Below are 11,789 nucleotides of genomic sequence, written 5' to 3'. Positions count from 1 at the left end.
AGAATCCCTAAGATTTCACACATATCTCACGAACAAAAAATACCCTTTTCAAAAATCTACCAAGTTCCAATTTTCCAGAATTAGTAAAGCAAGTCATTCTGCACTGAACCATGATCCCCAAAATCCAATATAGATTCCCAATCAACTTTCTCCTCATCACCTTCGTGATAATAGCATTCTTGATTTTCCACGTTCACCATTCCAAAGAATTCATCAGAATCAGTCTGATTAACAAGAACCAACATTCCATCTTTTGATTCTAGTTGTCCCATAGAGAAAACATCAGCCGAGTTACTTTCCACCATCACAGGACTGTTCTTAGACAAAATCATAGTACTCTGTTCTGAAGTTGACGTTTGGCGATGAACCCCATCTTGTAAAACACGGTCAATGAACATCTTATACTCTACAAGAGAAGCAACACAATTTCCTCTAATTTCTGATCTCGGATTCTTCTTAACCGCACAAATTACAAATTCTCTTGCTTCCTGTTGGGAATAAACCTCGTAAAAATAGTATTCACGGTATTAGTGATAAACGCAGAACACTAAGTTATGGTTAAATCAACAAGAATAGAAATACAACAATAATGACACCAAGATTTTACGTGGAAACCCTTCTGAATAAGGGAAAAAACCACGGCCAAGAAGAACAACTGATATCACTATAGCGAGGAATTTTACACTATGTAGTAACGAGTAAAAAATACTCCTAAGACCACTACACCCTCAAAAGAAATAAACACTGTTTTGCTTTTTCCACCTCACTACAATATCTCTCACACTCTATTTTTCTTCACAAACTATTTTCTTATAGTTTATGGAATACTTTGCTCTCTTTTTTCTCTCTTTGTTGGTGTGTCGAAATGAGAGTTAAAGCTCTCCTTTTATAGCCAAAACCTCACTCTCTAAAGTCTACAATATTTGACAATTTACACACCTTTTTCACAATTTCAACAAGGTTGGCTACCAAACCAAACCAAGTCAATAAAATTGGCTACCAAATTATACAAATTCAACAAGGTTGGCTACCAAACCAAACCAAGTCAACAAAATTGGCTACCAACTCATTTGAATGAGATGGACACCATATCAATCTCCCCCTCCAGCCTCATTCATCTAGAGGAGGTAGCACTGTCTTCTAATTTGAGTGCATGCCGACAAGTTCTTTGCATAGCTCGAACTTGTCTCTTGGTACCACCTTGGTCAACATATCTGCAGGATTTTCACTCGTGTGAATCTTTTTGACTTGAAGTGATTCGTTCTCCACTTGCTCACGAATCCAATGATATCTGACGTCAATGTGTTTTGTTCTCGCATGGTACATGGAGTTTTTGCTCAGGTCTATTGCACTCTGACTGTCGCAATAGACAACATACTCCATCTGTCGCAATCCAAGTTCTTGAAGAAATCTCTTGAGCCATATCATCTCTTTGCCAGCTTCAGTAACCGCAATATACTCCACTTCAGTTGTAGATAGTGCGACACACTTCTGCAACTTCGACTGCCATGATATAGCTCCCCCTGAAAAAGTAAACAAATATCCAGTAGTGAATTTTCTGTTATCAAGGTCACCTACCATATCAGAATCTGTATAGCCCTTCAAAATTGGATTTGATCCTCCAAAACATAAGCATTCACGTGAGCTTCCACTTAGATACCTGAGTATCCACTTTACAGCCTCCCAATGCTCTTTTCCTGGATTTTCGAGAAATCTGCTAACAACACCGACTGCATGAGCAATATCTGGTCGAGTGCATACCATTGCATACATCAAACTTCCAACGGCAGAGGAATAAGGAATCTTGGACATTCTCTCTTTTTCCTACGTTGTTGTTGGACACATCTTCTTGCTCAACTTCAGATGACCAGGAAGAGGTGTGCGAACCAACTTAGCACTTTTCATATTGAAGCGCTCCAGTACACGTTCTATGTACTTCTCATGTGACAAGTAAAGCTTCCTTTCATTTCTCGAACGAGTAATTCTCATACCCAAAATCTGCTTAGCATGACCCAAGTCTTTCATTGCAAAAGACTTACTCAACTGTTTCTTCAACTCGTCAATCTTAGAAGAATTCCTGCCCACAATCAACATATCATCCACATATAGCAAGAGGATGATAAAATCGTCATCAGAAAATCTTTGTACAAACACACAGTGATCTGAAGAAGTCTTCTTGTAGCCTTGCTCCCCCATAACAGACTCAAACTTCTTGTACCACTGTCTGGGAGCTTGCTTCAATCCATATAGACTCTTTTTAAGTTTGCATACAAGATTTTCTTTACCTTTTGCCTTGAAGCCTTCAGGTTGTTCCATATAAATCTCCTCTTCTAAGTCACCGTGAAGAAAAGCAGTCTTCACATCCATTTGCTCAATCTCCAAATCAAGACTAGCAGTCAAACCAAGAACTGTCCGAATGGAGGACATTTTCACGACAGGAGAAAATATTTCGTCAAAGTCAATACCTTTCCTTTGACCAAATCCCTTGACAACCAATCTAGCTTTGTATCTGGGCTTCAAACTATGTTCTTCAGCTTTAACTTTGAATACCCACTTGTTCTTCAAAGCTCTCATTCCCTTAGGCAATTTCACCAACTCATAAGTATGGTTCTCATGCAGAGATTTCATCTCATCTTGCATAGCTTCAATCCATTGATCCTTGTGCTCATCTTCTATAGCCTCCGCATAACATTCTGGTTCTCCCCCATCAGTGAGTAATACATATTCATTGGGTGAATAACGGGAGGAAGGAGTACGAGGTTTAGAAGACCTCCTGAGTGGAATATCTAACTCGTCCACAGCTTCGTGAGTAGGAGCATATACCTCATCAACATTAGCATTGTTATCCCCATCACCATCAATATGTTGATCAGGAATATGGTTCTGGGCATCACCATCATCATTGAGCCCATCAGTGTCATCCCCATTTGTATGAGGAACTTGATCAAGATTAACTAAACCTTCAGAACTTGAAGATTTTAACTTCTCCACTTTGTTAATATCTTCAATGGTTTGATCCTCCACGAAGATAACATCACGGCTTCTCACAACCTTCTTCTCAATTGGATCATATAGCCTGTAACCAAACTCATCAAGGCCATAACCAATGAAGATGCACTGCCTTGTCTTGGCAGTTAATTTTGACCTCTCATCTTTAGGCACATGTACAAAAGCTTTGCAACCAAACACTTTCAAGTGGTCATAGGAGACATCCTTGTCATACCAAACTTTGTTTGGAACATCACTTTGCAAAGCAACCGCAGGGGATAGATTAATAACATGTGCGGCGGTCAACAAAGCCTCACCCCAAAAGGAATTCGGCAACTTTGCTTCAGAAAGCAAACATCTGACTCTTTCCATCAATGTCCTGTTCATCCTTTCTGCTAAACCATTAAGCTGAGGAGTCTTAGGAGGAGTCTTCTGGTGTCTGATACCCTGTTGTTTGCAATATTCGTCAAACGGTCCACAATATTCACCACCGTTATCAGTACGAATACACTTCAGCTTCTTTCCAGTTTCTCTTTCAACTGAAGCCTGAAACTGCTTAAAGACACCCAACACTTGGTCTTTAGTCTTCAAGATGTAGACCCAAAGTTTCCTTGAACAATCATCAATAAAGGTAGCAAAATAAAGTGCACCACCCAAAGTTCTTGTCTTCATTGGACCACATAAATCTGAATGCACCAACTCAAGCAACTCTATCTTTCTTGAAGGAGGATGAGACTGGAAAGATACTCTTTTTTGTTTTCCAGCCAAGCAGTGCTCACATTTTTCTAATTTTGCACTTTCAAAATTTGACAACAATTTCTTCTTGGCCAGAACATTTAGTCCTTTGTCGCTAATGTGGCTAAGCCTCTTATGCCATAATGTTGAAGAGTTATGGCTCTCAACGGCATTCACCATATCAACATAGGTAGAGGCCGTAGTCCAGTATAGACCACGACGCTTTTCCCCACGAGCCACAATCATGGAGCCCTTAGTGAGCTTCCACTTTCCAGCACCATTGGTACTGACATATCCCTCATCATCCAAAACACCAACAGAGATCAAGTGCAAACGAACATCAGGTGCATGCTTTACATTGTTTAAAACTAGTTTAGTTCCAATACTAGTTTCCAAACAAATCGTTCTAATACCAGCCACCCTAGATATAGTCTCATTACCCATACTCAGAGTTCCAAAGTCACCCTGAGTATATGATGAGAAAAATTCCTTCCTTGATGTCACATGAGATGCGGCACCACTGTCCACAACCCATCTTGACTCATCACAAGCAATATTTATCAGATTTGCATCAAGGAATGTAACAAGATCTTCTGTAGTGACGGTTGCCACACGATTGCCATCTTCTTTCTGTTCTTCCTTGTCTCTATTCTCCTTTTTCAAAATCCAGCAGAATTTCTTTGTGTGCCTTTTCTTCCCGCAATGATAGCACTCAATATCTTTAAGTCTGCTTCTGGATTTGCTTCTATTATGTTCTCTATTTTGAGAACCTGGATTCTTGCTTCTCTCCCTAGAGTCAGTCACCAAGACATCTGATGAGGAGGAACCCTGAGATTTTCTTCTCATCTCTTCATTTAGAAGGCTGCTCTTGGCAAGATCCATAGAGATCACACCATCCGGAGCAGAATTTGATAATGAAGTTCTAAGAATTTCCCAAGAATCTGGTAGGGAACCAAGTAGAAACAAGCCTTGAATTTCTTCATCAAATTTAATGCCCATAGCAGATAACTAGTTCATGATCCCCTGAAAATTATTCAGATGATCTGTCATCGCGGAACCATCGTGGTATTTTAAACCCAACATCTGCTTTATTAGAAACAACTTGTTGTTTCCAGTTTTCCGAGCATACAAAATTTCAAGGTGCTCCCATAGGGTCCGAGCATGTGTCTCCCCAGAAATATGGTTCAAAACATTATCGTCAACCCACTGCCTAATAAAGTCGTAAACCTGCCTGTGTAACAGATTCCACTCTTCATCTGATTTATTATCAGGCTTTACAGTGGCGAAGACAGGTTGATGAAAATTCTTGACATAGAGCAAATCTTCCATTTTGCCCTTCCAAATGGCATAATTTGTGCCATTCAAGGTAACCATTCTACTAGTGTTGGCTTCCATCGTTTATCACAAATACAAATACTATTTATTAGGAGACCAAAGTAATTCTTTTCTGATGTGGAAGTTCAGACTGTGCTGCAACCACATAGCATACTCAGATAGAACCTGGCTCTGATACCACTTGTTGGGAATAAACCCCATAAAAATAGTATTCACGGTATTAGTGATAAACGCAGAACACTAAGTTATGGTTAAATCAGCAAGAATAGAAATGCAGCAATAATGACACCAAGATTTTACGTGAAAACCCTTCTGAATAAGGGAAAAAATCACGGCCAAGAAGAGCAACTGATATCACTATAGCGAGGAATTTTACACTGTGTAGTAACGAGTAAAAAATACTCCTAAGACTACTACACCCTCAAAAGAAATAAACACTCTTTTGCTTTTTCCACCTCACTACAATATCTCTCACACTCTATTTTTCTTCACAAACTATTTTCTTATAGTTTATGGAATACCTTGCTCTCTTTTTTTCTCTCTTTGTTGGTGTGTCGAAATGAGAGTTAAAGCTCTCCTTTTATAGCCAAAACCTCACTCTCTAAAGTCTACAATATTTGACAATTTACACACCATTTTCACAATTTCAACAAGGTTGGCTACCAAACCAAACCAAGTCAATAAAATTGACTACCAAATTATACAAATTCAACAAGGTTGGCTACCAAACCAAGTCAACAAAATTGGCTACCAACTCATTTGAATGAGATGGACACCATATCACTTCCTTAGATTTCAACTCCCGAAGAACAAAGTCAGCCAAGAAATACTCCATCATCAACCAACGGCCATTCAAAAAGGAGTCTTTCTTATTCTTGTAACTCAAACTTCTTTTATACCCAATAATCAGACTCTCATCCTCATCAAAAATTTCCTTGCCTTTATTCTGCTGTGTCCAAGTCCCATTACCAGTAGTTCTGTTAAATCTGGCATCAATGGGCTTCTTCTTCTTCAATTGAGTGAGGAAGTAATGGGTTTTCTTGGAACTGTCTCCAATTAATTGCCATGGCTCTTTGCTGTAAACATCTGCAAAGTCAATCAATCCTTCAGTTGGTAAGCATTTTCCAGCCACAAATTTCAACAATTGCATTATCAAATCAGTGTCGGAGGTACGAAATTAAGCAATCTTCTCCATGGATTTGGTTCTTTCTTGAAGCATTTGAAGAACAATAACAGAAAACACTTTCTTGAATGGTGAATGACAGACTTTGAACTAGGAAGAACACGAGAATAAGAAAGACCGTATTCACGAGGCCACCGTTGGTTTATGAATATCCTTGAATGGACACACTTTTGGAAAGTATGACGCGACAAAAACAGTTGTGACTAATAACGTTTTTTTTGTTGTAGGGAAAGGGCCAAAAATACTCTTGAATAGACAAATCTAGTTTTGCTTGGATTCTATATTTATATTAAATATATATAAATATTTAATTATGAATTCGATAATTAAAACAAACTAGGAGAGTATAACTTAACTAATAATATGTGTTAAATTACCTTTTTTAATAAATGTTAGCAATTATCATGTAGAGTATTTGCTTGGCCCATAAAAATTAGTAAGAGGTTACTTTGATTTTGGTATTATTATCTCATTAATATTGCGTTCGATGTAATCCTTTCAAAAATACGCAAGTAAAGCATAGTAATAAGAGAGTTCCATCCAATAGAATTCATTTTCTTTTGTAATTGGAATTAACTAGGATTAAACGTGTTTTTGACTAATAAAAAAATTCCAAAAAAAAAAAATGTGACGGAAATAAACATGAAAGCTATTTATAGGGGTGAGCATAAAATCCGAAAAACCGAATTCCGAACCGGACCGAATTAATTCGGTATTTCGGTTTCAGGTTTTTCGGTATTTCGGTTCAATTCAGTACTAAATTTTCGGTATAACGGTTCGGTACTCGGTATTAGGATCTTGACAATTCGGTATACCAAAATACCGAAAATTTTAAAAATCATGTAGGAGACTAGGAGACTTATACCCTCTATAATTGAAAAGGTTAAAGTTGTTCAATCCCTTGATAAGCAAATGCATTAGTGAGATTTTAAAGTACATAAAACACTATCTTTTAGTAGTAATTAGTCATCTATAGATACCATTTGCTATATTACGCATTATAAATACCTTTTCTATGGTTATAAGATGTATCTGATGTATTTAAGTTATTGTATTCATGAATACAGTAGCAAAAATAGGCGTGAATCAGGGAAGTCCAGCTAATCAGTTGTTGTTGTATTTGAGTGTATTCGACTGTATTCATGGAGTAAAATATGAGATTATAGCTGGACAGATTATTGTATTCGACTGTATTCACGGCATGAAATAGGGGATTACACTGTTTTTAAAACGGAAAGTGAATCAATTAACATAATAGACTCCTAATATAACTCAACAAACTCAATTATAACACACAAAAATTGTATTTTCAGTTATAAAAAAGATTTTCAACCGAAAAATACCCCAAAACATAGCAATCTTCAGAGAAATTATATAATACACATGAATACATAAATTATATTAATTAAAAAATATATGAATTATATAGCGAGATAGTGAATACAATAAAATACATAAAATACAGTAGGATACATTGAAATACAATGAAAAAAAAGACAGTGAATACAATGAAATACATCGAATACAACAACATACATTGAATTACAATGGAAAAAAAGACAATGAATACAATGAAATACATGAAAATACATTGAAATATATTAACAGAAAATCAAGTTGCTCAGCCCCAAACTCCGTCGTCTTTGTTCAAGAACAAACCCTAATTTCCGGCGAATCCGCCGTAGCAATACACTTCAACCAACGACCAAACAATCCACGGAATCCTCTCAAACCCTTCCTATAACGGCGAAATGGCCAAAACCTACCCATTCAAGCTCGACCCATTTCAGGAAGTATCCGTCGCGTGCTTAGGACGTAAAGAATCAGTTCTTGTATTGGCACATACCTCCGTCGGGAAAACAACTATCGTCGGGTACGCAATCGCTATGGCATTTAGGGATAAGCAGAGAGTTATTTATACTTCAACTTTGAAAGCATTGAGCAATCAGAAGTACCATGAGTTTAGTGATATTCAATTCGGTGCAAGAATTGATCGGAATGAAAAGAAAATAGTATGGGTGAGAGGAATTTTGAGATGGAGCATCGTGTTTTCAGGGAATGGGGAAGAGAATGGGATGCATCAAAGTAGAGAGAGAAAGAAAATAGTGTAACTGAATAGCGTATTTAGTGGCTTAGGGCAAGGAGATAACCAAAATTAAATATTTTACTATAACCCTTAAAAGGTATCTATAGAATATAATTTTTTTAAATGGTATTTATTTAAAATAAATAAGGTGTTAACCTTTCCTATAGGAGGTAAAAATTCCTTTTCTTTATGCGCTGATTCCGAGCCCAATATCATAGAAGGGATACTTAAACAATTAAAAGGGAAATGGGCTAAATATATCCCTCTACTTTCAGGTATTGTCTACGTTTAACCTCCGTTATACTATCAGGTCAAATTTATCCCGGGACCATAAATTTATTTCCTCGAAAAGATCACCAGTGATGAAAGAAATTAGAAAATAGAGCAAAATCAGTTGTAATTTAAGGCGTGTTTGGTATGAAGGAAAATATTTTTCAATTTTTCCATGTATGGTCGGCTTAAATATTTTCCTCAAGAACTCATTGGAGGAAAATATTTTTCAAAACCCCTTCTCAACCTTGCTCACCCTACTCCCTATCAACCCCCACCAACCTACCCCCACACCCTACCACCACCTACCCAAACCTACCCCACCCCCACCCCCCACCCCATCCCCACGTGACCATCCACCCTTCCCTAAATAAAAATTATTAATAGTACTTTCTTTTCATGTTGTAGATAGATTTATGTTTTCATTTTAACAAATGAGTGTGTTTTTTATGATATAAAAAAGTATTTTTTTTCATTTTACAAAAAAATACTTTCTTTTTATGTAGAAAAGTATTTTTTTCATTTCACAAAAAAATATTTTCTTTATATGATGTAACAAAGGTATTTTTTTTCATTTCAGCCAAATGAGTATTTTTCTTTTCATGATATAGAAAAAGTATTTTCTTTTATTTCACTAAAATGAGTACTTTATTTTATGTTGTAGAAAGAGTACTTTCTTTTTCAACAACAAAAAAGTATTTTCTTTTTAGTTATGGAGCACAAATTTCAATATTATTTTTGCGTAAAAAAGTAAAGCAGCACATTAGTTCTCTTGGGTTTATGTGAATTTTTAAAGACTTGGGGGAAGGGGGAGGGGTGAGAAGAGTAGTATAAAAATATATTTTCCTAAAAAAAATTCTACTCTCTAACCAAATACTAGAAATTTTCCATTCACCAACCAAACAAGGGAAAATAAGTGATAAAACCACTCATTTTCCGTGAAAATATTTTCTATGAAAAACATTTTCCTTCATACCAAACACACCCATAATATTAAGAGCTAACTTAGTTAATTCTCAAACTTGAACAAATAAGAATGAAATAGTATAAACCAAATTTATCCAAACTGAATCATCATTAATTATTATTTTTTAGTAACTAAAGCCTCTCTACAAAGGTAACATTGTAACCATTGAGGAAAATTAATTGAGGAGACGTAAGAGTCAATTCTTCAATTTATGTTATTTCACAAATTTTTGAGAATTTTAATGAAAGTAGCTAATTTTATTTTTGTCTTCTTCAAAAAATTGATACAATATATTTTAGAAAAACTCTTACATCTTCAAAAGTGATGTGTTCTTCCTGAAACAAAAAGGAAGTATAATAACTTGTGAAATTATACCGATAAAATTATAATAGTGGAACAAAAATTTAAGGTGAATATATTTGAATGATGATTGAGGACTCTACGAGACATAATTTCTTTTTTCATTGAGTTCGCAATATATAATGAATATTTTTCAATTTCTAAAGCTTAATCTTTATTATAACTGAAATATGTTCCTAGAGCTTAACCTTTATTTTATATCTGAAATATGTTTTCTAAATAATATTTATGTAAGTCTTTTTAAAAAATTATTCATTGACAACTTGTTTGGATGGTAGTAACATATTGTTTCATAATCTATTGTATTGTATTGTATCGTTTAATGAATACAATGTTTGGATATATTGTATCGTTTGCCGTTATTCTATGATATCGCACACCAGCAATATGAAGAATAAACTTGAAATATTTTAAAAAAATATTATGATAAGGGGTAAAATTATTATATAAAAAATCGGGTAAATGATAAAATAAAATTATTTAATAATAATGAAGAATAAGATGAGAGAAAAAGACAAGGTAGCGACGCGACCACACCAAATTGATCGTTACATAAAGTGACACATTTCGTCGCTACATAACAACGGATTTAATGACACGATACAATAAAATTTAAATAACAATCAAAACAAATATCGTATTTAAAGTAACAATACGATACAATACAATATATAACAACCATCCAAACAAGCTATTAGTTGGGGTACAATCAATTTAAAAATATGTGAGAAAGTATAGTTCTAATAGTAGGTAAGCGCGTGTATAATAGGAATTACAAAGATTGAACATGTTATATATGTGTGTACCTTTAATGTAAAGAAAACGTGATGGAAATAAACATGATAGCTATTTTTAGTGGTGTTCATAAAAACCGGAAAAATCGAAAATCGAACCAAATCGATCAAAAAATGATATATTTTAGGTTTGAACGGTTTTGGTTTTGAATTTTAAAAACCGATCAAGCTTGGTCTGGTTTTGGTTTAATAAAAAAATGACAAAAATTGAACCGAACCGACTATAGAAGCAACTATTTAAATTTATTATTACATTTATATCTATGTATAAGCAACCTCCACTTCCAACCAAGAAGTTGTGAGTTCGAGTCACCCCAAAAGCAAGGTGAGGAGTTTTTGGAGGGAAGGATGCCGATGGTCTATTTGGAAACAGCCTCTCTATCCCAGGGTAGGGGTAAGGTCTGTGTACACACTATCCTCCCCAGACTCCACTAGTGGAATTATACTGTATTGTTGTTGTTGTTGTTGTTGTACTTATATCTATGCATATTTTTATATAAAGTTTTTAAAATTTATGGTACATATTAATCATTTGTATTTTTAGTCTAATTCTTTACTATTATAATAATCTAATTGATTGCTTTTACATTCTAGTTTGACCGATACTTTTCTTTTGTTAAGTACAAGAATTTATTTTATGTTAAAAATAATCGATTTTTAATTGAGTATTTAAATTATTCATTACTATTTGATTCATTTATCATCAATATATCTTGGTAAATAATAGATTTCACAAAAATCAATTGATTTGACAGTGTTACGTTAAAAATGTGATCGCCGGAATATGTGTTTGGTGGTGTATGTCTCATATTTAAGGAAAGATCGATAAATAACCAAAAAACCAAAAACCCGACAAAGATCAAATCGGTAAAAAATCGACTTATTTGATTTAGTTTGGTTCCAATATTTAAAGAACCAACTTACTTTATTTGATTTCTTTTTAGAGAAAAACCGATCTAAATCGAACCATGAACCCCTAGTTATTTTTTTACATTTTATTATTGAAAAGGTTAAAGTTGTTCGATCCTTAAACAAGATGGCGTAGAAGTGTCGGTTTCAAACTTAAAGGGT

At 34.9% G+C, this 11,789-nt stretch overlaps 1 pseudogene; it reads right to left on the bottom strand.

The window, feature by feature from the left end:
* Window positions 1-80: 80 nt before the first annotated feature.
* LOC104235334 (uncharacterized) lies at window positions 81-6,277 on the bottom strand (annotated as a pseudogene).
* Between the last annotated feature and the right edge of the window lie 5,512 nt (window positions 6,278-11,789).

This window comes from Nicotiana sylvestris, chromosome 3 (genome assembly GCF_000393655.2).
Source record: "Nicotiana sylvestris chromosome 3, ASM39365v2, whole genome shotgun sequence".
Lineage (NCBI taxonomy): Eukaryota > Viridiplantae > Streptophyta > Magnoliopsida > Solanales > Solanaceae > Nicotiana > Nicotiana sylvestris.
The sequence above is the reverse complement of the archived record's forward strand: the minus strand, read 5'-3'. Positions and strand labels throughout refer to the sequence as shown.